The sequence below is a fragment of the Narcine bancroftii genome, chromosome 3 (assembly GCF_036971445.1).
Source record: "Narcine bancroftii isolate sNarBan1 chromosome 3, sNarBan1.hap1, whole genome shotgun sequence".
Taxonomy (NCBI): domain Eukaryota; kingdom Metazoa; phylum Chordata; class Chondrichthyes; order Torpediniformes; family Narcinidae; genus Narcine; species Narcine bancroftii.
In genome coordinates, this window is record NC_091471.1 from 207,563,081 (window position 1) to 207,589,226 (window position 26,146).

At 38.5% G+C, this 26,146-nt stretch overlaps 1 protein-coding gene across 3 annotated transcripts in view; it reads right to left on the minus strand.

The window, feature by feature from the left end:
* lrba (LPS-responsive vesicle trafficking, beach and anchor containing) overlaps positions 1–26,146 on the minus strand; it is an 871,588-nt gene that overhangs the window by 368,350 nt on the left and 477,092 nt on the right. The window lies entirely within an intron of this gene.

The window sequence follows — 26,146 nt, forward strand, 5'->3', positions numbered from 1 at the left end:
TCATGGGCATGACTCAAGTCGAGACTACCAAACTTCACAGGTTTCATGGCAACACATTACCATAAACCAACGAGCACACCTTTTTGCAGTTATTTAAAACATTAATATGTTTCACCAATTTAACTTGTAAAGATCATAGTCACTGGCTTCCCAATCAGAGAAATAAATCATTCAAAACAATTCAACGCAATGCAGATTAAGGGGAAATCGGATCACAATATTTATAGCGGAGTACTAATTCCAACTGTTTTTTTAGCAAAATCTGAAATAAAAAATTGACTAACTTCGGCCCATTCTAGTTAAAGATAAAATATCCCAATTCAAAATGACAAAAATGCATCTCTGAGGAAGGTATATGTTTTGGCTATGTCCCTTTCTCTTTCATTTCTGGCAAGGTGTATTTCGCACCTTATTGTGAGTTCTTAACATTAATTTGACTCCTAGCTCCTTCGATGCTATTTTTGGAGTGAGTGGGCCAATGGATTTAATTTTGACTTTTCACATTCCCATGACTTTTGCTTCCCTCACTGCTTGAAAGGCCATTTTGCTGAGATGGAAAGATGCTGCCCTCCCACTTATACTCAATAGCCCCTTTTCCACTGTCACACCCTGTCCCAGGAATCAACTGGGACAAGGTCCAGTGGAAAGGGAACACTGTCTGAACGCTGGCATCAAATGACATCATTTAACTCCACTCATACCCAAGTTGTTTGCTGATGCCAGCATGCTGATAAAACCACTGGAAAGGGGACTGCAGAAAGTCACCAGTTTCCAGTTGAATGTAAAACTCTGATCCCCAGGGATGTGTTCAGCAGAAAAGCAATTAGTGTCCCAATTAAAGGTGGCCCAGTGGAAACGGCACAAAGGGCTTCCTATCCCGGGACATTGTACAGTCAATTAACTGGGATTCCAGCGGAAGTAGGACTAATGGTTGTCGGATGTGATGGCATGTCAGACTCTAGAAAAAGATTAGGTGTTCTACTACTGCAATGGATCTTAACTTTCTTTTTTGTTTGGACACCTGCCGGCATTTTCTCATACTTTGATGAAGGGCTCAAGGCCAAAATGTCGGTTATGTGTTTTAACCTTTGCTACATAAAGGACAGTGTTTAACCTGCTGAGTTTCTCCAGCACTTTGTGTTTTTACTTCAACCATGGTGTCTACAGATTTTTGTGATTTACTTCTTTCTCTTTGGGGTCCTTTTCTCAATTACTTTCAAAACTTGTAGATTAATTATTTTTGGGTTTTTTTTTCATGACCCCATAGTTATTATTATTAGTAGAGGACTCCTTAACTTGGCCAGCAGCCCTCATAGGGTGGGGTTTGATTCTTAGTTTTTTCTCTTTCCCTTTTTTCCATTTAATAACATGGGTTCATATGTACCTTGTTCATTGTTATTTGGTACTTGTAACTTTATATTAATTTACTTTATTATTATTATTATTATTACCATATGTAATTTTGCATATGTTAAAACCAATAAAAAGATTGAAAAAGAAAGAAAAGAGGAAAATTCAACAATACATCTTCACTTATTTGTTGTTCCATATTAATATGCCAGGCACTTATTTCGTTTAATAAATGTTGGACAAATCAATTAAATCTTCCTTGAGACCAGTAATTGAAGGTGTAGTTCGGAGGTGAAGGTGTAGTTCAGGACGTCTACAACTGGAAATGTAATAAACATTTTTATGTATTTCAATAATACTTTAATAAATTATGTAAACTCAGTAAATCTAACAATGTCAGTTTAAACAGAGACACCTTTGAATTTTATAAAATTTTTGTTAAAATGTATTCAAATGCCCCTGAATTACTCTTAAATTATAACTGAATCTATAAACAAAAATTAAAATGCTCCCTAAAACATGACTTTGCCATCAGTTCTACAATCCTAATTATTGAAATAAATGACTGTGCATGACTTCCTGCTTTCAAATTCCAGGAATTTCTGGAAAAAGTGTTGAACAGTTAGCCAGAAATAGCTTAGAGGTTACTTAAGTGTGGGCATTAGGCACCAAATTGGGGAGACAAAAAAAAATCTCACATTTTCATGAACATACTAATCACTTTTTGATTATTTAGCACATCCACAAAATTTCAAAATACATCAATGCAATGGAATTAAAAGCACTCTTCAGTGGGATGGACAAAATCCTGTTTTTTAACTATAATTTGTGCTTTTTAAGCTTATGCCACTATCATTTTTAGGGATATCATTTTACAATTCTAAAATCCTGATAGAGTAACTTTCATGAAAGACGGTTAAGGAAAAACATTAAAATAATCATGCTACATTTTTTGAAACATTTCAAAAATTCAAACAACATCTCAAAATTGCTGAACATTAATTCCATTTTTTATAACTAAAAGGTGTCCCTTGATTTCACCTTTAATGCCACCTTTTCTACAATCAGAGGTTTCAACATGCCTTCATACAATGGGTATTAAACTCCGTGTTTGAATATTCGGCAAAATCTTACATATCATACTCTACAGCAAATTAAATTAAATATAAGATTAATCACGTGCTCTTTTTTCATTATGGGCTCAAGATAGAGCAAACACACTCCTTAGGGGATTGAAAGTCTTCAGGGCTGAAATATTGGTCCATCTCTTACTTGCAATGTCTGTTCAAACATTACTTAAATGCACAAGCAAAACATACATACACACACATTTATCATCGTCATCAGGTTGCTGGATAATCAATGAAATATTACATGCTGATATTACTACAGTTGCCCAAAGAGTAGGATAAGTTTTTCAAATGATAAGTAAAACATGAAAATCTGTAGACACCATGGTTGAAGTAAAAGCACACCTCCCCTACTCTTTTGTTCGGATGTCTGCCAACATTTTTCCATACCCTGTTGAAGGGCTCAAGCCTGAAACGTTGGTTATGTATTTTTTATCTTTGCTATATAAAGGGCACTGTTTGACCTGCTGAGTTTCTCCATCGTTGTGCTTTTACTTTTTTTCAAAAATGATGTCAAACCTCTCGTTGAAAGACAAATTGCATTTAATGTCAACCACAATGCATCAATGTGAAACAGTTCTGCAGAAGCTGCAATACTATTTACTTATTACAATCCAACGATATGATAGGATCCCAAATAACACGTCTTATGTTTCAATTATACACCATGGATAAACTATTACATTCAAGGTTAACTATTTTCTCTCCATTTCAAGTTTTTAAAAAATTAATGTGTTATCATAATTAATACAAGCACTTTGCTTCTGAAATACAACAAAATATTAAAATCATATTTTGGTTCATTTTTGTTTGGTAAAGCTAAAATCTACTTTATTCAAAGTCATTCTTGCCACAAAAATGCAAATAAATTATGATCTCAGAAAATAAAATGATAATTTAGCATACCACTGTAATACAGTCCCTCAATTCATGCTAAGTCAGTTATGTTTCTTCAAATACAATGTTTTCCTTTTCCCCATTGTTTCGTAGCATTCCAGTAAATCTTAAAAATATAATCTGCATAATTAGCATCTTGAATTGTCTCCAAAAAGCCACTCAAAATTGCACTCTATGGTAACGTTAGCAATAGAAAAATTAAGCAATTTGTTTAAAAAAATTAAATGCCTGTAATAAAAAGGATAGGACCAAAATTTAAACCCATAGACATAAAACCATGTTCATGCAGGGAAGAGAAATCATCAATTATCCTTTTACACCAGTAGTTCTCAACCTTTTTCTTTCCAATCACATACCACTTTAAATATTCTCTATGCCATATGTGCTCTATGATTAGTAAGGGATTGCTTAAGGTGGTATGCAGTGGAACGAAAAAGTTTGAAAACCACTGTTTTAATCCTACCTAATTGACTCGTGATGTGCACAGTTTCATAACTCCAAAGGAAATGGGCCAATGACAATTTTTCTCAAGCAAAATATTTCAGTAACAATTGTGTCTCGAACAGTGATTCTCAACCTTCACTTCCCACTCACATACCACCTTAAGCAATCCCTTACTAATCACAGAGCACAGATGGCATAGGGATTACATAAAGTGGTATATGAGCAGAAAGAAAAAGGTTGAGAACCACTGACGTAAACTGTTAATACAAAGATCAAAAATATAGTTGGCTGTGGAAAAAAGAAATCCTGCACAAATATTTAACATGGTCTTCCTGCAATTAACCCTCCATTGAGATGTTTCAGTTAACAGTGGTATTACTGGTTCCTATTATATACACTAAACAGCTAGTTCAAGCTCATTGTCCACCACTTTGTGCAACATTGCTGGGACTTTGAATATTTTGTTACTTAAAAAATTTGATCTGCTCACTGTTAGTGCAGGTAAATATTAATTGGACTTGATAATACTCATGCCAATCAGAACACTCAGTTTTAATGTTAATTACACAATTTTTGTTGGCCTCAAGTCACCACAATCAAATTCTGGCAACTAGCACAAAAAATTGGGGAAAAAAGTAATCTCATTAGCTCCCACTTTATGTCAGCTGTAGTTTTACATTTACCAGGACAAACACAAGGTTTAAAAATGTAAAAATAAGTTTATGAAATGCTATATTTTTCTATTTAAAAGAGCATTAAGAAACCCAGCATTTGAATGAATGGATTTTCACACAAGCTCGGACTGTTTATTTAAATAGAAATGTAAGTTGGTAACTTACGTTATGATTGCATGGAGATAATACCTAACTGGATAAGATAACTGCTGTGGGCATTATGCATTAAATTCTAAAGCATACAATATTTAGGAAACAACAATAAAACAACTTCATGTGGTGTAAAGCAGAAAATGTTAAAGATGGATAATGATGCACAAATAGCAACAATAGTCGAAAAATTTAAAAAAAATTCCATGCAGTCACATTTATCAGAAACCTTTAAATGATCTTAAACTTACCTCTGGAAAATGCAATTAAATTGTCAGAATTAACAAATTTGTTTTTAACAAGAGAGTGGCCTGAAGTACAATGGTGGATCTGGTATTGATCGGCATCACAGGGAACATTACTCTTCAGGTATTTACTCTGCCACCTCTACACCGGAGGCCTTCAGTCCAAATCAATTCCAAGAAAAGATGGCCTTTTCCAGCAATAAATACATAACTAGCCTCAGCAGAACTACATTGCTCTGGGATATTTTATAGTAAACTGTTGTAAAGTTCTAGCTTGGTTTAACCAATTGCATATTTTCCCAGGCCCATAGAATGAAAGCAATTTACTTTAAAACCTGTTGTTAAAACGAAAACAAAAATAGATAAATGAAGTGGGATTTTAAGAGAGTTGCTTACCATTTTTATGTAAGGAAGACAGAATCTTTTTCAAATGTACACAGATGACAAGATATTGCAATCCAGATGAGAAAAATTTGTAGGGAAACTGAAATATTTCATACATTGAGGAGCATTTTCCCAGTAAATATTAATTAATCAATCTAATAATTGTTTATACTCAAAATAAAAATTAAACTCAAAGAAATAAACAAAAGATATTTGTGTCAAACAAGAAAACTGCAATACTGGGGTCTAGTACGCAAAAGTGCTGGGAAAACTCAGCAGGTCACGCAAGATCTATGGAAAGTAAAAAGAAGTCGACATCTAAGGTTTGAGCCCTTCTTCAGGTGTGCCAAAAATAAGGTGAGTGGAGGGGGAATATTGTACTTCAGGTCAACAGCTGAATAGAGGTGGAAAGGGGAAGAAGAGAAAGGAGCTGAGAAATGATGGGGGAAGGGGTCAGAGGGTGAGAAAGATAGCCCCTTGATAGGAGAGGGAAGGCAAGGCACTGGGCAGCTCCAGGGACAGTCAGAGGATGAGGGAAAACGAGAGACTGGGGAGGGGAGGATTAACAGAAATTGGAAAAATCGATATTGACGCCGTCTGGTTGAAGACCGCTGAGATGCACTATAAGGTGTGGTCTCTGCAATTTGCGAGTGGCCTCAGCCTGACAGTACACATGGCCAGCCATGTCAGTAATGGCAATGTGTTGTGGAATTGAAGTGGTTGGCTACTGTGAACAGAGTGAAGGAGCTCAAAGAAGCCCCATCTGTGTCCAGCCTCCCTGATGTAGAAGAGATCGCATTGGGAGAACCAGGCATATCTTCTCCACTCTGCTTTCCGTAAGAATTGCTCCCTCCACAACTTTCTCGTCCATTCTTCCCTTCCCATCAATCGCTCCCCTAGTTCTTACTCCTGTGACCGCAAGAAGTGCTACATTTGCACCTACACAATAATTGCATCATCACTATGCCTGGGTGAGGTACAGTTAAACTGCAGGGCGTCTAATTTTGAAAGGCCTACAGGGATAAGGGAGGAAACCACAAGCTGATGAGCTGTTGATAAATTACTACAGGGAATTCAGAGAGAGATTTGGTAAGCCCAAGACAAATTGGGATACACATGATCTTGTACTAGTCAAATCATGTCTTGTGAATTTGATTGTATTTTTTTAAGAGATACAGCATGGTATCAGGCCCTTCTGGCCCACGCCACCCAAATACACCAATTAACCTACAAACCTCATATGTTTTTGGATGGGAGGAAAACCAGAGGAAACCCTCATGGTCATTGAGAGAATATACAAACTTCTTACAGACGGGTGGCTGGTGCTGTAATAGCGTTGCACTAATTGTATGCTAACCATGCCAGGGCAGGAGACATTGCCTACATGGACTTTAGTAAGGTTTTTCACATGGCAGGCTGGTCCAGAAGGTTAGATTGCATGGGATCCAAAGGGAGCTGGCCAACTGGTTAGAGAAGAGAGAGTGGTAGTGGAGAGATGTTACTCAGAATGGAGGCCTGCAGCCAGTGCTGTAGAGAGTGGGGTTTGGTCCACTGCTGCGTGATATTTATATTAATGACTTGAATGATTAGTAACTTTGAGGATGACATTAAAAATCATGGTATAGTGTACAGTTAAGAAGGTTACAACAAGATGCAGATGAATTGGGAAAGAAGACCAAAGAATGACATATAGAATTCAGATTTCGGATTTAATGTCAGAGTACATACAGTATATGACATCACATACAATCCTGAATTTAACTCGGACTCTAAGGTAAGTTAAACCAGGGTAGGACTTAAGAGGACCTGAGAAGCGCTGTCTAGCAAGGAGACTTGGGGGTATAAGTAAAACGTTCTGTGAAAGTGAAAATGCAGGTGGACAGGGAGGTGAAGAAGGCATGTGGCATGCTTGTCTTCATCGGTTAGGCCAGTGAGTGCAAGAGCAGGGGTGCCAAGTTACACTGTACAAGAAGTGAGAGTGAGTATTGTGCACAATTTGGGTCATCCAGCTTTAGGAGACATGTCATTAAGCTGGAAAGGGTGCAGAAAAGATGTGTAAGAATTTTACTTGAAGTGGTAGGTTTGAATGGTATGCAATAGATGGATAGGCTGAGAGTTTCTCCCCAGAGTGTAGGAGACCCTTCTAGAAGTTTATAAAATCATGAGGGGTATAGATAGTCATTATCTTTTTCCTGGTATAAGGGAACTTAAAACTAGACGGCACAGATTTAAGCCGAGAGAGTAAATATTTAAAAGGGACTTGAGGGGTAATTTTTTTCATACAGAAAATGGTGGGCATATGGAATGAGCTGCCAGAAGAAGTGGTAGAAGCGAGGACAAATGCAACCTTCAAAAGACATTCAGACAGATAAATGGAGAGGAAAGGTTTAGAGAATATGGGCCAAAAGCAGGTAAATTGAACTAGATAGATCAGCATGGACAAGTTAAGCCAGAGGGCTGATTTCTGTGCTGTATAACTACTCAAGACCTCTGCTACCTTAACTAGCATCTGTTTCAGAAAACAATCCACACAGCACTGTCTAGATAGGGGAATAATTTACAAATATAAGAGTGCCCCAATTATTTACATCTTACAAAATATTTGGTTTTCAATTTAAGCTGTTTAGAATAGTAACATTGAAAATAGAACTGGTTAAATCACCTCAGTATCTACAGTGCTCTGGGAAGATTAATGGAGTGGCATTGAATGGACTGTTAGAACGAAGAATAACCTTATCATGGTAAGCCAAATGGCCTTTTCTATGATGTATTCAATGATTCAAATAAATAGCAAATTCCTGAGAGAAGGCCAGCTTTATCATGGTGCAACGAGGGAACATTTAATCAGCATTAAATACACAGAACATAATTAATCTAAAAAAGTGTTACATTTCTAGAATATATAATTTGTATAGAAAATCAACCAAGATTAACAAGATTGAGAAGTTGAAGTTTTATAACAATGGTCTGACGAAAGACTTGGTTTCCCTTAATCAGTTCTGAGAATACAACTTTCTCGAGTTTTAGCATCTAACAATGCTGAAATATTGCACAGAACACAAGACCTGGAGATTGAAGTCACTGCTGCACCTGGAGCAAAAATAAAACTGCTGGAGGAACTTCAACAGGTGAGGCAGCATCCATGGAAACAGAGGGATGGCTGATGTTTCAGGTCGAGACCCTGCATCAGAACTAAGAGCATAGAAGTGAGGCCAGTATAAAGAAATGAGCAGAGGGGGTGAGGCGTGGGCTGGTTAACAGGATACAGGTGAAAAGGGCTGATAGGCAAGTGGAGGCAAATCGGGGAGGGCGGGGGGGGTGGTGGAAACAGGGACATTGGCTGGAAGGTAAAGTGGAAATGCTAGGGATACTGGAATTTTATGATTAGTGATCAGGGAGGGATGATGGACAGATGAAAGAAGTTGGGAGAAAGGAATGGAGACCCAGTAGGCAAAGTGTGGGGATGGTTGGCAGCTGGAACTGGTGGAGAAGGGGAACAAAATTGGGTAAAGGGGATGTGGGGGAGGGATGCTTGGAATAAAAAAGGGATGGGAAAACACAGGTGAATCTGGAAGATAGAGAAAGAAACATAGAGGATACAACTTACCTGACACTACATTCTTACCATTATGTTATGGACTACCCAGGTGTTCTGCATATTTGTCATTGGTCTCAAGTTGGCAGTGGAGAAATCAAGAGTGGAGAAGGCAGAAATGTGTGGGAATGGGAAGGGGAGTTGAAATGGCCTACCAATGAGAGCTGGGGATGGCCATTGCAGACTGAATATGTTCCACAAAATGATTGCCTCCTCCAGCCATTCTCAACAAGGCCATACCCGAGGAGACACAGCACATTTAAGGGTGACTGTGGACTAAAATCATTATTTCTTTATGTTTTTTATGCAGACGGTAGAAGAGAAGTATGGAAGAAACTAACTAAACTTGATTGCTTCACAGAGAAAGGGGCCTATAATCTTTGAGCAGTGTCCTCAGGGGGCCATAGCCAAAAATAAAGTTGAGAATGGCTGACTTTGTCTATGCTTGGCACTGGTACAAAGGCCATATCCACAGCACTGACACGAGCAGACAAGTTTGGAGGTGGCGCACATGAACCTTGGATTGACCTGGATGGTGATGAGGGAAGCGGTGTAGGGACAAATGTTGCAGTTCCGATAATTGCAGGAGAAAGTGCTGGGGTTGGAAAGTATAGGCAGGATAAAGTAGTCACAGAGAGTGATCTCTGTGGAAAACTGAAAGGGATGGGGAGAGGAAGATGTTACTGCTGAAGGGATTACATTGTAGCTGGTGGAAATGACAATCTGTTGTTAGAGGGTGAAAAGTGAGCAGCGAGTGAACATTATCCTCCTTCGATCTGGGAGGTGAGAGAGGTTGGTGGACAAGAGAAAACATCCAAGAAATGAAGGAAATGAGAGTGAGGGCTCCATCAATGATACTGGAGAAAGACATGAATCCTGAAAAAATGAGGATATTTCACATGTCCTTGAATGGACAACCTCAACATCAACAGATGAGATGGTGATGGATAAACTGAAAACTGACATGTTAAGATACCATGTGAGAGGAAGTGTAAACTTGACAATGTCTGTGTCTGTAGAGCATAACTTTACATTAACAGCAGTTACCTACTAAATCTACCTAGGCATTAGCAATTGGACTTAAAATTGTAAAATGTCAACAGCAACTGAGTTACCGAAAATCAGTACTCTTCATATATTGATTAATCACATGCAGGCTTTAAATTGTACCCATAGAGGCATTATGGGAGATGCCCTGTTAGAACATCTTGACAATGATTGAACCGTGAATTCATTAGAAACAGAACATTGGGTTTCAAGACTTCAAACAAGTGCAATATGGAGATATGGAGTTACGCAGCGCAGAACAGGCCATTTGGCCCAACTTGTCCATGCTGACCAGTCTTCCAGCACTTCACCCAAGGCCATGAAGATGATAAGTAGCTCAGCAAGGACCTCCATAGTTTTTTCCCTTGCTTCCCACAAGGAGTGAGGATGCACTTCAAAAGGCCTGGGGGTTTATCTACCTTAATACTTGGCCAATACCTCCTCCCTGGTATTTCTTGTGATGGCTTGGGACCTCACAACTTGTTTTCTTGAATTTCTTTGTCCCATTATCTTGTCCACTGTAAAGTCTGATGAGTTATCTACACCTATGGGATGTCAATTAGCACCCTAATTTTAGATCAGTCGCAGGTGCAAGTTGTAGTGCACTACAAGCACAGTCTCCACTACCACTAACATCCAAGAATCTAATGATTTAATCACCAACCAGTCAAAGACAAAACAAAGATTCTAGCTTTCTAGTTTTCAGAGATTTTGATACAAATTCTGAATTAGTTCCTTATGATTATGTGCCATATCAACCCCCACCTCCACAGTTAAGTTTTGACTCCTTAGTAAACTCCTTGCAGTAAACTCCAAAACAAAGCCTCCAATAGTACACTTAATTTCTTTGGAATATTTCAAATGAATAATATCTGCAAGCAACAGAATTTCATTTGATATGAAACTCTAGTTTTTGAAAAAGGGAAGCAACTTTGGTGAACTCACTGCATGTTGTGATGTCTGCCGCCAATAATTGTGCCTTCATAATCTCATCAGTTTCACTCATTCTTAGGAAATCCACCACTTAGACAACATTTTTATGCAGAATTCAGTATTATTTTTAGACAAGACGAACTAGGCTCAACAAGGTTGAAAACAGCTAAGTAAAATTAGAAAATCTCGGAGTATGAATTGGCTGTGCAGCATCAAACTTCGAAAGCCAAATAACCGAAGAAGAGCAAAGACATAAACAAGTTGCCCAGATTTAAATTGAATGATGCCCAAAGAAAGTGAGGAAGTCATTTAATTTTCCTATGTGAGATTGGGAGGAATTGAAAGTGTTGAAAGCATTGGTAATTTCTGAGCACTATGACATACTGAGATGCAATTCAGCTATTTTGGATGAGCTTTCCAGTTTGCACCAGAATTGCCCGGTTCTGATGCAAGGTCTTCAACCTGTAATAAGAGCCAAGTTTTTGTCTCTACCAATACTGCCTGACATTGTTTCTTCTAACCAGCGCACAAAGTAAATTAATGTGTGCACAAAAGGTTAGTAAGCTAAAATATTTAGTAATTAATAATTATTCTTATTGAAAATAATCTCTTAGCTAACTGTTTCTATTAACGAGTTAGTCGGTTTTCAAATATTAAAACATGGCAATACAGTTTTAATAGCCACGAGAGATAGGGTGGGCCAAAATTATCTTGAAACAATTTCAAGTTTACATTTGTACAAACATTCAGTGCGCACATACTTTTGTCACAGGAAAAAAAACGGCACAACAGAAGATCTTTGTGCATGTTGACTACTAAAAATTAAAAGGAACATTGCTGCCTGATCTGTTCAGCATTTTAAGACCCTAAGACATGAGCAGAACAAGACCACTCACCACATCAAATATGCTGCACCATTCCAGTGAGTGCTGATGTATTTTTCCTCACTTCCCCATTGTCCTATCCTGGCTCCTGAACCTTGTAAATTTTAATTTTTTTAAATTTTATTTACAGCACGGTAGAAACTAATTCCAGCCATTTAAACCTATGCAACCCAATTACAGCAAAATTAACCTACAACCCTGTATGTTTTGGAAGGTGGGAGGAAACTGGAGCACTTAGGGAAAACCCTCACAGACAGCATCAGATTTGAACCCGGGTTGATGGCGCATCATGCTAACTGTACCACCCATCCTTTGACACCCGTCCTAATCATGAACCTATCAACCTCCACGTTAAATATATCCAATGCCTTAGCCTCCAGAGCCAACGTATTCCACAGTTTCATCACTCTCTGGGTGAAGAAACTTTTCCTAATTTTCTCTTTTTATTTCAGATTTTTACTATCTGCAGCTTTCCTCACACATCCATCACTTCTCATGTGATTTTTGCACTGAATGCATTTTTCTCAACTCCTTCCTCATTTCCCTCTTCCTTTCATCCCCCTTCTCTATCTTCCACCTTTTATGTTGCCACCTGTTCTCTAGAAATAATTTTTGGTTCAATTAAAAAGAAATTGAAGAAATTATTTACAATTTCAATGCAGTGGAATTTTTTTGTTTTCATTTTTGAATAAACAACAGAAAATTGATAAAAAAATAAATTATGCAAAATATTCAAGGATATTGATAATGTAAAAGTTAACATGTTTTGAACAAATAGATGTTAAGACTAAAAATTGTAATTACCTTACCAAAAAATTGGACATTGCCATTTAAGCAAATTTAAAGAGATATATAAAAGTAACGTGCCAATATTTTAAATAATATATTTATGCTATAGTGTGCCAGGTTTAGTGGTAGGTAATCAAATTACCATAGATTTCAATGGCTAAAACGACCCAAAAAACACTCCCAAAAAAGGTGACCTTAGAATTCTGGCTGGAAAAGTGGACCAGTCCCAATCACCTCCCCACCACCGTTGGTGGTTCCAACACCTCCCCATCGCTGCCAACTCCTAACCACCTCTTCATGACCGCTGGCAATTCCGACACCTCCCCACCACTGGCCCCCGACCACCTTCTCACCATGACCCATCCAGACATTTTATAATTATAAATTGTAAAAAGAGAATTGCAGTGCCCGAGATCCCTGGGCCTACCCAGGAGCCCGAGGTCCCCGCTCCAGCCCGGGAGCCTGAGGCGACTTCTTCAGTGCGGACAGCACCGCATCTGATGTTGAGAATGGAGTTGGCATTGCTGACTCCAGCTGCAGCCGATGCTGAAGACTTGGACCCAGCTCTGTTTACCATCTTCCCAGCCAGAAGCAAAGATTTCATTTTTTTAACTATTATTGTAACCATTTGTTTGCTAATTTACAGATTTATTATTTGGTGATTGGGGTGTTGTTACAAAATTTGGGTTGTTGCTGGAAGGCCCAGACACCAGTCTCCAGCATGTTCCTTGCAGCTGCTCTGAGGCATCGCACAGAAAACTGGCGGGCTGTCATATACGACTGATACGAGCTAAAACCATGAAATTCAGGCTGAATTTGGGGTCCTGTCTTATCTGCCAAAATATACGGTGTACTTTTTGATTGTTAACAAATTAGTTGTTTCACAAAGATGATGGAAGCTAATCTAGGATACCGGAGTGCAGGGTTGGTGCCATGGGGGGGATCATTCGCAGGCCATGCCTCCTCCAATTGAGTTACTGTGCGCCCCCTCCCCCCCCCCATCCACCTGAAACACTTGCATCACTAGGGGTTGCAGGCCGTGGGAAAAGTCAGCTCAGAGGTTTGACAGTGCATGGCTCTGGCTGAGAGAGCATGTATCGTCCCAAATGGCTCAGAAATCGGCTTGCCTGTGAGCCTCAGATGGCTGAGTGACTGACACTCCATACCCTAACATATTCATGAAGGCTTTAAATGGATCCAAATTAAAGACAAATGGAAACTGATCTTAGCAGCAGCCAGCACGTTTGGGGAAGGGTAGATTGAGAAAGTATGGGAACAGATCCAGTAATCTTTACTGGGATCTACACGAACCATACAGACTCCTCGGGAAACCATTCTCTTGTGAATTTCAGGTGCTGACTATCACCAGAGACAATGTTAAACGAATTAACAAACATGGATCCACATGGATCCACAAGCCACGATCCACACTACCCTGTTGGACAATTGTCAGTGATAGAAAACCTCATTGATTGGAAGATCAGTTTTAATTTACAATTGCGGACCACTCCACCTCCCCACCCCCAAGTGAGTTCTCAAATGGCAGCTTGTGCACCCACCCCGCCCCCACTCCCCAGATTTGATCTCTTCTGACTCAGACTCTGGTGGAATGTAAGTGAAATACATTTGGGTTTAAAAAATAGCAACATCTTTAAACAGTCAACGTGCTTTAATTTAAAATAATTGACCCAGTTTATCTAGTTCTTTAAAAAAACATTTTCTCATATTTGACAATATCCCAATGAATCCTAGGTCCATTGTATTTAAAGTGTATTTCTGGACAGTGAACTAAAATAGTATAAGCCATAAGATAGTTCAATTGTCTTGTCTCAGAGTTTTAGAACCATAGAACACTACTGCACAGAAACATGCCCATTCGCCCCTTTTAGTCTGTGCCGAACCATTTTCTTTTGTCTAGTCCTACTGACCTGCACCTAGTCCACAGCACTACATACCTCTCACATCCATGTACCTGTCCAAATTCTTCTTAAATGTTAAAATTGAGTCTGCTTTCACCACCTCAGCTGGCAACTCATTCCACACTCCCATCACTCTCTGTGAGAACAATTTCTCCCTCAGATTCCTCCTAAACTTTTCCCCTTTTACTCTTAACCCATATCCTCTGGTCTGTATCGCATCTCCCCTCAGTGGAAAAATCCTATCTACATTTACTCTGTCTATACCCGTCATAATTTTAAATGCTCTATCAAATCTCCCATCATGCTTCTACCCTCCAGGGAATAAAGTCCTAACCTGTTTAACCTTTCCCTGTAACTCACTTCCTGAAGTCCAGGCAACATCTTAATAAATCTTCCCTGCACTCTTTCTATCTTATTGATGTTCTTCCTGTAGTTAGGTGACCAAACCTGCACATAATACTTCAAATTTGCCCTCACCAATGTCTGATACAACTTTACCATAACATCCCAACTCCTATACTTTGATTTACGAAGGCCAATATGCCAAAATCTCTTTTTACAACCGTATCCACCTGTGACACCTCTCTCAGGGAACTATGTATCTATATTCCAATGTCTCTTTGTCCTCAGTGCCTTATCATTCCTGTGTATGTCCTTTCTTGGTTTGTCCTTCCAAAATGCCACATCTCACACTTGTCTGTATTAAATTCCATCTGCCATTTACAGCTCATTTTTATAGCTGGTCCAGATCCCTGTGCAAGCTTTGAAAACCTTCTTCACTGTCCACACCCCTCCAATTTTAGTGTCACCTGCAACATTGTTAATCAAATTTACCACATTATCACCCAGATCATTTATATAGATATCAAACAACAAAGGACCCAGCACTGATCCCCGAGGCACACCACTAGTCACAGCCCTCCAGTCTGAGAAACAATCATTCACCACTAATCTCTGGCTTCTCCCATCCACCCATTGTCAGTTTCTGGCTATCCAAATAATTGTATATCCGATCTCTTAGAACTCCTTCCAATAATTTACCTACTACTGACGTCAGGCTCACTGGCCTATAATTTCCAGGGTTACTTTTGGAGCCATTTTTAAACAATGGAACACCATTAATTACCCTCCAATCTCTGGTTCCACACCCGTGGCAAGGGACAATTTAAATATTTCTGCCAGAGTCCCGCAATTTCTACACTATCATCCTTCATGGTCTGAAGGAATAGCTTCTCAGGCCCTGCATTTTATACACATTGATTTTCTTTAAGAAAGCAAGCACTTCCTCCTCTTTAATCTATATGGATTGCATGACCTCACTGCTTGTTTTCCTTACTTCCTACAACTCTGTGCCCATTTCCTGAGTGAATACTGATGAAAAAAAAACATTTAAGATTTCTCCCATTTCTTTTGGCTCCATACAAAGCCGACCATTCTGAACCTGATCCCAAATATCCCTTGAAAACCAAGGTCCCCAATGTCTACTAACTTTGCCTTTAATCCTGACAGGAACATACAAACTCTGTATTTCAGCTTTGAAGATCCTCCACTTACTTCCCACATCCTTGCTCGAAAACAATCCACACATTCTAGATCCTTTCTTCTTTCTTCAAAATTAGCCTTTCTCCAATTTATAATCTCAACCCGAGGCCCAGACCTATCCTACTCCATAATTAATGAAACTAATGGCATTATGATCATTGGACCCAAAATGTTCCCCTACGTGTTCTTTTGCTACTTGTCCTGTCTTGTTCTCTAATATGAGATTCAGTATTGCACTCTCTCTATTTGATATCTCTACATATTGATTAAGAAAACTTTGCCGAACATATTTGACAAACTCCTTGTCCTTTCACAGTATGGGAGTCCCAGTCAATATGTGGAAAATTAAAATGCCCTACTATCACAGTCTTATGTTTCCTGCAGCTGTCTGCTATCTCTCTACAGATTTGTTCCTCCAATTCTCGTTGACTATTGGACGGTCTATAATACAACCCCACGAATGTGGTCATACCTTTCTCGTCCCTCAGCTCCACCCATATAGCCTCAGTGGATTAGCCTTATGGTCTGTCCTGCCTGAGCCCAGCTATGATATTTTCCCAGACAAGCAATGCCACTCCTTCCCTTTTCATCCCCCCACGTTCTATCGCATCTAAAGCAACGTAAGCCTGGAACATTGACCCACCAGTTCTGCCCCTCCTGCAACCAAGTTTCACTAATGGCCACAATATCGTAATTCCACATGCTAATACATGACCTAAGCTCATCTGCCTTACCTTCAATACTTCCTGCATTGAAATAGATGCACTTTTGAAAATGTCCACTATGTACAATTTGTTAACTTCTAATGGTGCATGTAATTTTCGCATCACTTTTCCCTCCTCTATCTGCTTTGGCATTCTGATTCCCAGCCCCCTGTAAATCTAGTTTAAACCCATCAGACCAGCACTATCAAACCTTCCTGCAAGGATATTAGTCCCATTCCAGTTCAAGTGCAAATCTTCCTTTCAGAACAGGTCACACCTTCCCTGGAAGAGAGCCCCAATGATCCAGAAACCTGAAGCCCTCCCTCCTGCACCATGTCTTTAGCCACTTGTTAAACTCCATTATTCCCTTATTTCTAACCTCACTAGCACATGGCACAGGTAGCAATTCTAAAGTCACCACCCTGGAGGTCCTTCCCTTTAACCTAGCACCTAATTCCCTAAACTCTCCTGGCAGGATCCTCCTCACCTTTCCTACCCATGTCATTGGGCTCTATATGGATCACGACATCTGGCTGCTCCCCCTCACTCCTGAGAATGTGTGAACTTAATCTGAGATATCTGGGACCCTGGCACCAGGGAGGCATCATATCATCTGGGATACTCGATCTCTTCTACAGAACCTCTTATCTGTCCCCCTAACTATTACTACAGCTCGCCTCTTCTCCTTCCTTCCCTTCTTAGCCACTGGACCAAACTCCGTGCCGGAGACCTGATCGCTGTGGCTTGTGCCTGGCAGGTCGTTTCCTCCCCCCAACAGTATCCAAATTATACACTTGTTATTGAGGGGAATGGCCAAAGGAGTGCCCCACACTTCCTACCTGTTCCCTTACCCCCTCTTAACTGTCACCCATCTACCCTTGCCTCTTATCTGTTCTCTCTGAAGCCTGTTGAGCCAAAGCCTTACCACATTGACTTAGTCCACTTTGACGATGACCGCTCCATCCCAGTTTTTTGTATTTTATATTTTGTAAATAAAAACTGAAACTTAATTGGTTTTTACAATTTTAATCAATGTCATGCTGCCTTTAATCTATTTGTCTAATTCTTTCTCCTCAGTAACATCCATCCAATATAAGTGTAAAATTACAGCAATTTAAAAAATCCAAATGCACCACAGTTACTAGAATTGATTTCCATTCACACAAATAAGTTCTTTTTCTCCACTGATAAATATTCAACTCTTCACAACAATCACATCCAAAACTCTACTTCTGGTACCTAAACTTACTCAAAGTTGAGCTATGTGTGGTCTCAGTCAAACAACACGTCAAATTTAAAAGACACATTCCTAATTTCAAATTGCATCATGGCTTTGGCTGCAAACTCTTTTTTTTTGTAGCTCTACCTCCATTTCTCCAATTCTGGCTTGGGAAAATCATAAAAACTGCAACTGAAAATTCTGGAAGTAGTCACAAGTTGCACCTTCTGGTCTTAATACTGAATTCTACAATTTGAGGTAATTTTATTTTTTGGTCTGTGATATTGGCTTAGTTAGCTTTGATGTTTTCTCACCTTTGTACCTCTCAGAGTTGCTCATACATGGTCGGTCTGTCATACTGGACATGTCTCCTGCTTTGCATTTCTCAATTACTTTCTTTTGTCTGCATTCTCACTCGCTAATCTCCCATTCACTTAATCACCAGAACACCTTGTTTACAGTTTATCCATATGGTAAACTATCAGACCTCTGTAATTTCACAGGCTTCTTTACCCTTCTGACAAAGGGTCTCTTACCTGCAAGGTTAACTCTGTTTCTCTTTCCATGGATGCAAACTGACCTGCTGAGTATTTCAAATATTTTCCAATTCTGGGCTTTCTGTGCATGCTCAATTTTAACCTGCATTCCTGCAGCATCTGGCATACGGTGCAGTATTTTAGAAAACAAAAGGAATAAGCAACAATGAATAAATAAATGGCAGGTGAGAAAAAAATGCAGGGTTCAAGATTCTGATGCACGGTCAAACACCATTTAAGAGGTAAGGTCAAAGTGACGTCATTAATGGATTTAGAGTTTTAGAGTTAAATACACTCAAATATGGAGCCAACAACAATTACCAAAATTTAGCGTAATGGGTAAATGAAATTTAGATGATTAGGGATTTTCTGTGTGTAGTCTTGGGAAATAGTGAGAAAGAGAATGTAAAAGTACAAATAGGGAATTATAAAAATGCGGCTAGGCTTATCCAGTGCCAGTGTGGTGGCACTGGATGTAACAGTGGTTTTCTTTATATATATGAGATGTTTGCAAATGACAAACCATTTCTTTTTGACATTGACAGTGAAGAGATTGGAAAATGTATCCCTGAAATTTAATTGGTCTCTATTTATTAATCAACTTGTTAATTGCAGTCTACCCATGCAATTGGGTAATAGGATTCTCCAACTCCATCACAATCAACCTTTTGACATAAGCAACCACTTAGGATACACTTTGAAAAGCTAGATAGAGGAAGAACAATTACTTTTATGCGTGATAAGAAAGGAATATGATGAATTTGCTCTCTTTCTATATATGTAAAAAATTATTTTATTAATTAGAGAGAACAATTATTAACACTGAGGGTATTGTCAGTACATTGTCTGCAAAATCTCACGTTATTTGATGTTGAGTTGAAGCATAATCAAAGTGGTCATACTATTTGGGAAGCTTAAAGATGGGAGCACTAATGGTACATTTTTATCATTCCTGGAACTGAATCATTTTCTTATTAAGCAAGCCTATTGTTATGGTGTGCAGTTATTGTTGAGCACTGATTTCTAATGTGTGTATCTGGTTTGTTCAATATTTAGAGTATTCTTGCAGGAAGTCTCAATCTGTGCTGTTTTTCACATTTCATTTTAAGATATACTCCTTCTGTATGATAGACTGATCTCAAAATAAATGAAAAAATATTTAAAAATGAATTTGCAATTCAGTTCATTAGATTATGTTTGAATTTCACAGATACCAAGAAACTATCACCATGTTTGCAGATGAGACAAAGATGGGAGGGGTAGTGGCAGTGAGGAAGACTTTCAAAACGGATGTGGACCAGCTGGAAAAAATGGCTGCAAAGTAGTAGATGGAACTTAATGCAAACAAATGCAAGGTACTGCATTTTGGAAGGACAAACCAAGGTAGATATACATGGTAAATGGTAGGGCACTGAGGAGTACAGTAGAACAGAGGAATCTGAGAATAGAGATAAATAATTCCCAGGTAGATAGGGCTGTAAGGAGAGCTTTTTTGGCACATTGGTCTTCATAAATTAAAGCATTCAGTATTGGAGATGGGATACTATGAAGAAGCTGAATAAGACATTGGTGAGGCCAAATTTGGAGTACTGTGTGCAGGTTTGGTTACCTAACTATCAATAACATTGAAAGAGTGCAGGGGAGATTTACAAGTATGTTGCCAGGACTTGAAGCACTGAGTTACAGGGAAAGATTAAACAGGTTTGGACTTTATTCCTTGAAGTGCAGAAGAATGAGGGGATATATGATACAAATATACCAAATTATTAGGGGTGTAGATAAAGTAAATGGAAGCAGGATTTTTCCATTGAGGTTAGGTGAGATTAAAAACTAGAGGACATGGTTAAGGGTGAAAGAGGAAAAGTTTAAAGAGAACATTAGAGGGAATTTCTTTATGCAGAGAGTGGTGGGAGTGTGGAACGAACTGCCAGCTGAACTGGTAAATGTAGGCTCAACTTTGAAATTTAAGAAAAATTTGAACAGGTACATGGATAGGTGGAGTATGTAGAGATATTGTTCAGATGCAGATCAGTTGGACCTGGCAGAAAACTAGTTTGGCACAGACTAACCAAGTGTGCTGTAGTGTTCTATAGTTTCAAGTGCTATAGGATTCATAGATCTTCTTTGGAGAGAATTAATCACCTAGGCTGAAAAAGCAACTCAAATCTATGCTGTGCCTTTCATTTTAAGACAAAGTTTAAAATCATATTAGAATGCCCTTAAAGGTTATAGTGAAATCCTGGTTTCTTGTTTAATATCATAAAGGCCACATAATCTTAAATTGCAAAATTACAACTTCACTATTTAGAGTCATGATGAATTATTACTATAGTGAAGAGCAAATGTGGATAAAAATCAAACCATCTTCCTGAGCTTAGGATAACTTCCTATTACTGACTTTGATCATATATTTTTTGTCTGTCAGAAATGTTACTCTCAAAAACTCAAGGTAGTTATCTTCACCAAAGTTTCAGTGGACACCTTTATATTATACTGTACATAGTGTGCTACTCAGTAATGCAAACGAGATACTTTTGGTCCTGTTCCAAATTAGCACATGGCAATAATGGCAGTCATGAACAAAAATTTCACATTGAATGGAAAATAAATGAAAATCACAATATTTTGTTCAACAATGTAATTATGTTGACCTACATCTAACAATTTATTTTCAATAATTTCGGTCCATATGGGCATTATTTTTGAGCAACAAAGTTTAAGCACATGTGGCCACTAAATCATTAAGCTAACCATTATGCTAAAACTCAAATCAGCCATGCTTCCGGGACAACCATAAATTTGATCTAAAGCCAATCTGAGCCTTTTCACAGTTTATTTACAGAATAATGCTGTGCTTTCATACTCAAGTATTTTATTTTTGGCTGCAAAAATTTTTTTTAAACTTTAGTACATTTGGTTATTTTGTGAAAGTTTGCACATAGAAATCGCCCTGACTCTTTTAAGATGGATGGGCAACTCTTTGGCAGACTTGGAAATTTATCATGGGACTGCAAAATGTCAGATGTTATTATGCAGTACAGATTGATAACCAGTAGAGGGCTGTGTGTTATATTGGTTCAAAATTATTTTATGTGCCTAACTTCCGTCATATGGGATGTAATCTTGCTCACCTTAGACAGAAGTTCTGAAGGGAACATCTTATGTTCAGCAATTCAAACAGATGCAAGTCCCAGACTTCAGCATATGGATGGCAAAATCAGGGGCCAAACTTACAGCGATTCTTCAGCATCGTGCAGAGGAAACATACTCATATCTTGGAACTCTTCTGATTTCAGGGGATTGTAGAGTACAGCACAGGAGAATGTTAATAATTTTTTAAAAATTTTTAATTAATTCTCAGTAATATTTTGTATGGCATTAAGAACTTCAGATTGATATATCAGGAACACATAGAAGCCTTGAACAAGCAGCAGAAGGAGTACTGCACCTCACAAGCTACACGGCCCCAACCATCCCATCAGCCATCTTCTGTCCCATCTGTGGAAAGGTATGCACGACCCACAATGGCCTCATCAATTACCTTAGAATCCACAAAATCAGAGTGGAAGAAAATCATCCTCAATCCCAAAGGACTGCTTTACAAGAAGAATAGCCACACTGTTTCTTTGACATTTGACTACACACATTTTAATCAGACAACTAGTAAATGGTAACTTAAAAAAAATTAACTTAAAAGATTCCACACATGATTCAAAGTTAATCCATGATCCTCACCAAAAATTTATTCCACAATCCAAATCAATTAAATAGTCCTTTGTCTCATTACCACTTGGAGATCCTGTTGTGGACAGATAGGCTGCCATTTTAAAGTTTTATAATTCTGAATCAGAGTCACCGAATTTTACAGTATGAAAATAGACTTCAGCTCAACTTGTCCATGCTGACCAAGTTGTTGAACAAGCTACTCCCATTTTCTTGCATTTGGCAGGCATTTGGAACATTAATGGAGCTTCCCTAGGTTTGTGCAGCTTCCCTGGCCTGGAGTGCTGTTGTAAGATTAAGGTAGGTGCAGTAGCTTCTGCTTTTAGAAAATATGCACCTTTCTAAAAGGTGGATATCTTCTTACATTACATGTGTGTTCTAGATTTTAATCATATTTCCTATTGTCTTGGAAAGAGGCCATTTTACAACACTGAAGGTCATTGTGCAACTGCATGATTCATTAGTACCAGTTTCCATTAATTTGTTTTGTTTTAAATCTTATTACTGGTGCACTGGACTGCTATGTATCATCTGAAAAATGTAGTGGAATATCTATCAAAGTTGTTTTAATATTACCTCCCAAAACAACAACCTCAATTAGTTTGAAAGATAAAATGAGTAGTCACATGGGAACACACCACCTTTTAAGCTCCCAACCCACATCTAATCCTGATTTGGAATTATATTGCCATTACTTTGTTGCGTCAAATTCCTGAAAGTTCCCACTGATCCTCTTTGCGAGCATACCTGCAGCTGTACAACTGAAGACCTATGTTCCAGAACGAGTCGGCCCTTCATCCAAACTGTTACAACAGTGGAATCTACCCTACAATATGAAAAACTTCCCTTGTTTTCCTGCAACCACAAAAAAAACACTCAACACATCCAGTCTAACTCCCAATCAGACTGTTCTCAAATGATGGAAGGTTTAGTTGCAGTGTTATCAAACTGCATTTATACATCAGCATCCTTTCTACAAATACCCAATCAAGGTTAGAACCACTTGGCTCCAGACTCCATCCAGTATTGTACCACAGTTGAATTACAAAATGATTATCTTTGATATCATGGGTTTATTTTAAGTATTTAGAATCAGAATTTATTGTCATGAAGATGTCACAAAATTTGTTGTTTTGCAGCAACATCTGCATTTCTATATATTTCAAAATAAGTAAAGAATAGTGCAAGAAAAAGAAATGGATAAAGGGAAACAGTGTCTGTGGTCCATTGTTCATTCAGAAATCTAATAGCAAAGGGGAAGATGTTGTCCTTGTGCACTAAGTGTTCATCTTCAGGCTCCTGCACCTTTTTCCTGATGGTAGCTGAGTGAAGAGGGCAAAGCATGGGTGGTGGTTGTCCTTGAGGATAGAGGCTGCTTTCTTAAAGCACTACCTCTTGTCAATATCTTTGACTGGTCCCCATGATATTGCAGGCCGAGTTAACAACTCTCTGGAGTTTTTTTTTTCTGTACTGAGCATTGGCACCTCCATACCAAACATTGGTTCAACCAGCTTGAACTCTTCACGGTACATCTGTAGAAGTTTTTAAGAGTCTTATCGAATCTCCTAAAAATCCTCACAAAATATAGCTGCCGACAAGCCTTCTTCATGATTGCATCAACATGGAGACTCCAGGACAGATCCTCAGAGATGTTGACACCCAGGAATATGGATTTCTTGATCCTCTCCACAGCTGAATCCTCGATGAGGACTAGTTCGTGTTCTCCTGATCTCCTTCTGAAGTCCACAATTATCTCCTTGTATTTTACTGTTCATTTACATTTCTCTCTCTTCTACATGTATCTTTTTTTTAGTTCAGTTTACAGTTACCAATAATTAGAAATTATGCCTGGCCCTCCAGAAAAGGAATCTCAGGATTATATGTGATGTCGTGTATGTACTCTGACAATAAATTTAAACTTTGGCTGATGCATCCAAGAAGCTTGGTAAAATTCAAGTCAACGAGCATAAAGAGAAAATGCTCCAATGGTTGGTGTCACGTTTTGTGACTTCATCTACCCTTACAGTTGCCTCAGGAAAGCAGCAAACATGCTACTACATGTTTACATTCTCTTCTCTTTTTACCCCTTCAATTTGATAGAAGATTATACGAGTCTGAAAGCAGCACCAGATTCTAAAACAGTTTATTTCCCATTGTTGTCAGACTCTTGAAAGGATCTCTCATTAATAAAGAGGATTTCCTGATCTTACAAATCCTACCTCATTGCAGCTAAACTTTTTTCTATATTATATTCTGGACTTCTGTGTGATGTTTGCACAACGTATTGAACTATGGGCTGCCTTACATGGAGAGTGTGCAAAACAAAGCTTTTTACTTGTTACTTGTGACAGTAAGTAAATACCAAATTAACAAAGGGAAGTCAATGTGACTAATGAAAATCCACCAGAATATTGCTGCAGAAGTTCCTCGAGGAAAATCAGCAGGTACACCTAACCATCATGGTTTGTGAAACCACAAATGTGTTTAAAATGATTGATTAAATTCAGAGCTGACAGCTCAAGGCTGGGCTTGTTTGAACCATTATGGATCAGCATCCACAGCAGAAATTCACACTACCATATTCTGTAACCTCATGGCCCAGCATATACCTCACTCAACTATTATTATCAAGTCAGAGGATCAACCCTGGCTTGTGAAGAGAGCTGAAAGGCATGCTGGGAGCAGAGCCTGGCATACCTAAAAACATTGAGCGATGCTAACCTAGTGAAGCAGTGTGACATGAATGCAACAGACATTGCTAAGTTATCTCAATGGAGCAAAGCTTTCCATTCCATCTCAGCTTCATCTTGAGATCCTCCTTTCTAAGAAGTCAACCAACTCACATTCATATCACAGCTTACCACCAAATAGTTGAGAGCACAATAAAGCAAGGGTGATGGAACTAGTTACCATCCCAGCAGTAGTCCTCACAACCTGCACATCAGGACCTTCCAAATCAGACCACACTCAGTCATCAGGGAAGTAAGGAAAGCTGTTATTGGCAGTGATATCAGCAGCTCTTACTCTGAAATAACCTATTCACTCATATACTTATGGATTTCCACCAGAATCGAGCTCCATATTTCACAATGATCTTGGATCAAACATGTCCGAAACAGCTGAAATCCGGACATGAGCTGAGAGTAATTACACTACACATCAAGTCACCTTCGTAAGCCTGAAGTCAAAGCAAAATAACATACCAGTGGGTAAAGCCATAATTTGTACAAAAGAATGGCTGTTCTGCTTATTGGAGATCAATCTCCACAATCCCAGGACATCACTGTGCGTGTTCCTTGGGACACAGGGACAGGAATTAATGACATTCATGCCAAAGATGTCCACATCCTATGAATAAAAGCAAAAGCACTTTCTGATGAAGCATCTTCAACTTGAAACATCAACATTGTTTCTTCTTCTGCAGGTACTGCCTGGCCTGCTGAGCAATTCTAATCTTTTCTCCTTTTATTACAAATAAACATTATTGTAACAGATAAGCATAGTTCTGTATAGTAAAAATTATAAATTAATAAACAAAGTATTACCAAATATTGACACTATCTACCCAGAGTAACAAATGTTAAAATTTAAACTTAAATGTTAAACAAATTACAAATTTACAAAATTACATTCACTTTTTTCCATGTCATACAGCCAACAAATGGTAATATTCTTCATTGGAGACTCAGTGTATATTTGATTTCCCCAACTTTCTTTATATCATCAACTGAAGCCAGATTTACAATTCCAACACAAAGATTTTTCACACTGTGCACCCAAAAATTAGAGACTGCATTTACCAGAGGATAAGGTTCTCATTCATCTACACAGAATGCCCTTTCTTTTAATAAATCAGAGAGTGGTCATCTTGATTTCTTCAGATAGGTATTAGTTCCATCCTTCTTCGTTTGCAAAATTTTCATAAATGCTTCTTTTTACTGAACAATAAAAATGACTCAGAGTCCAGAACTGAGTAATTCC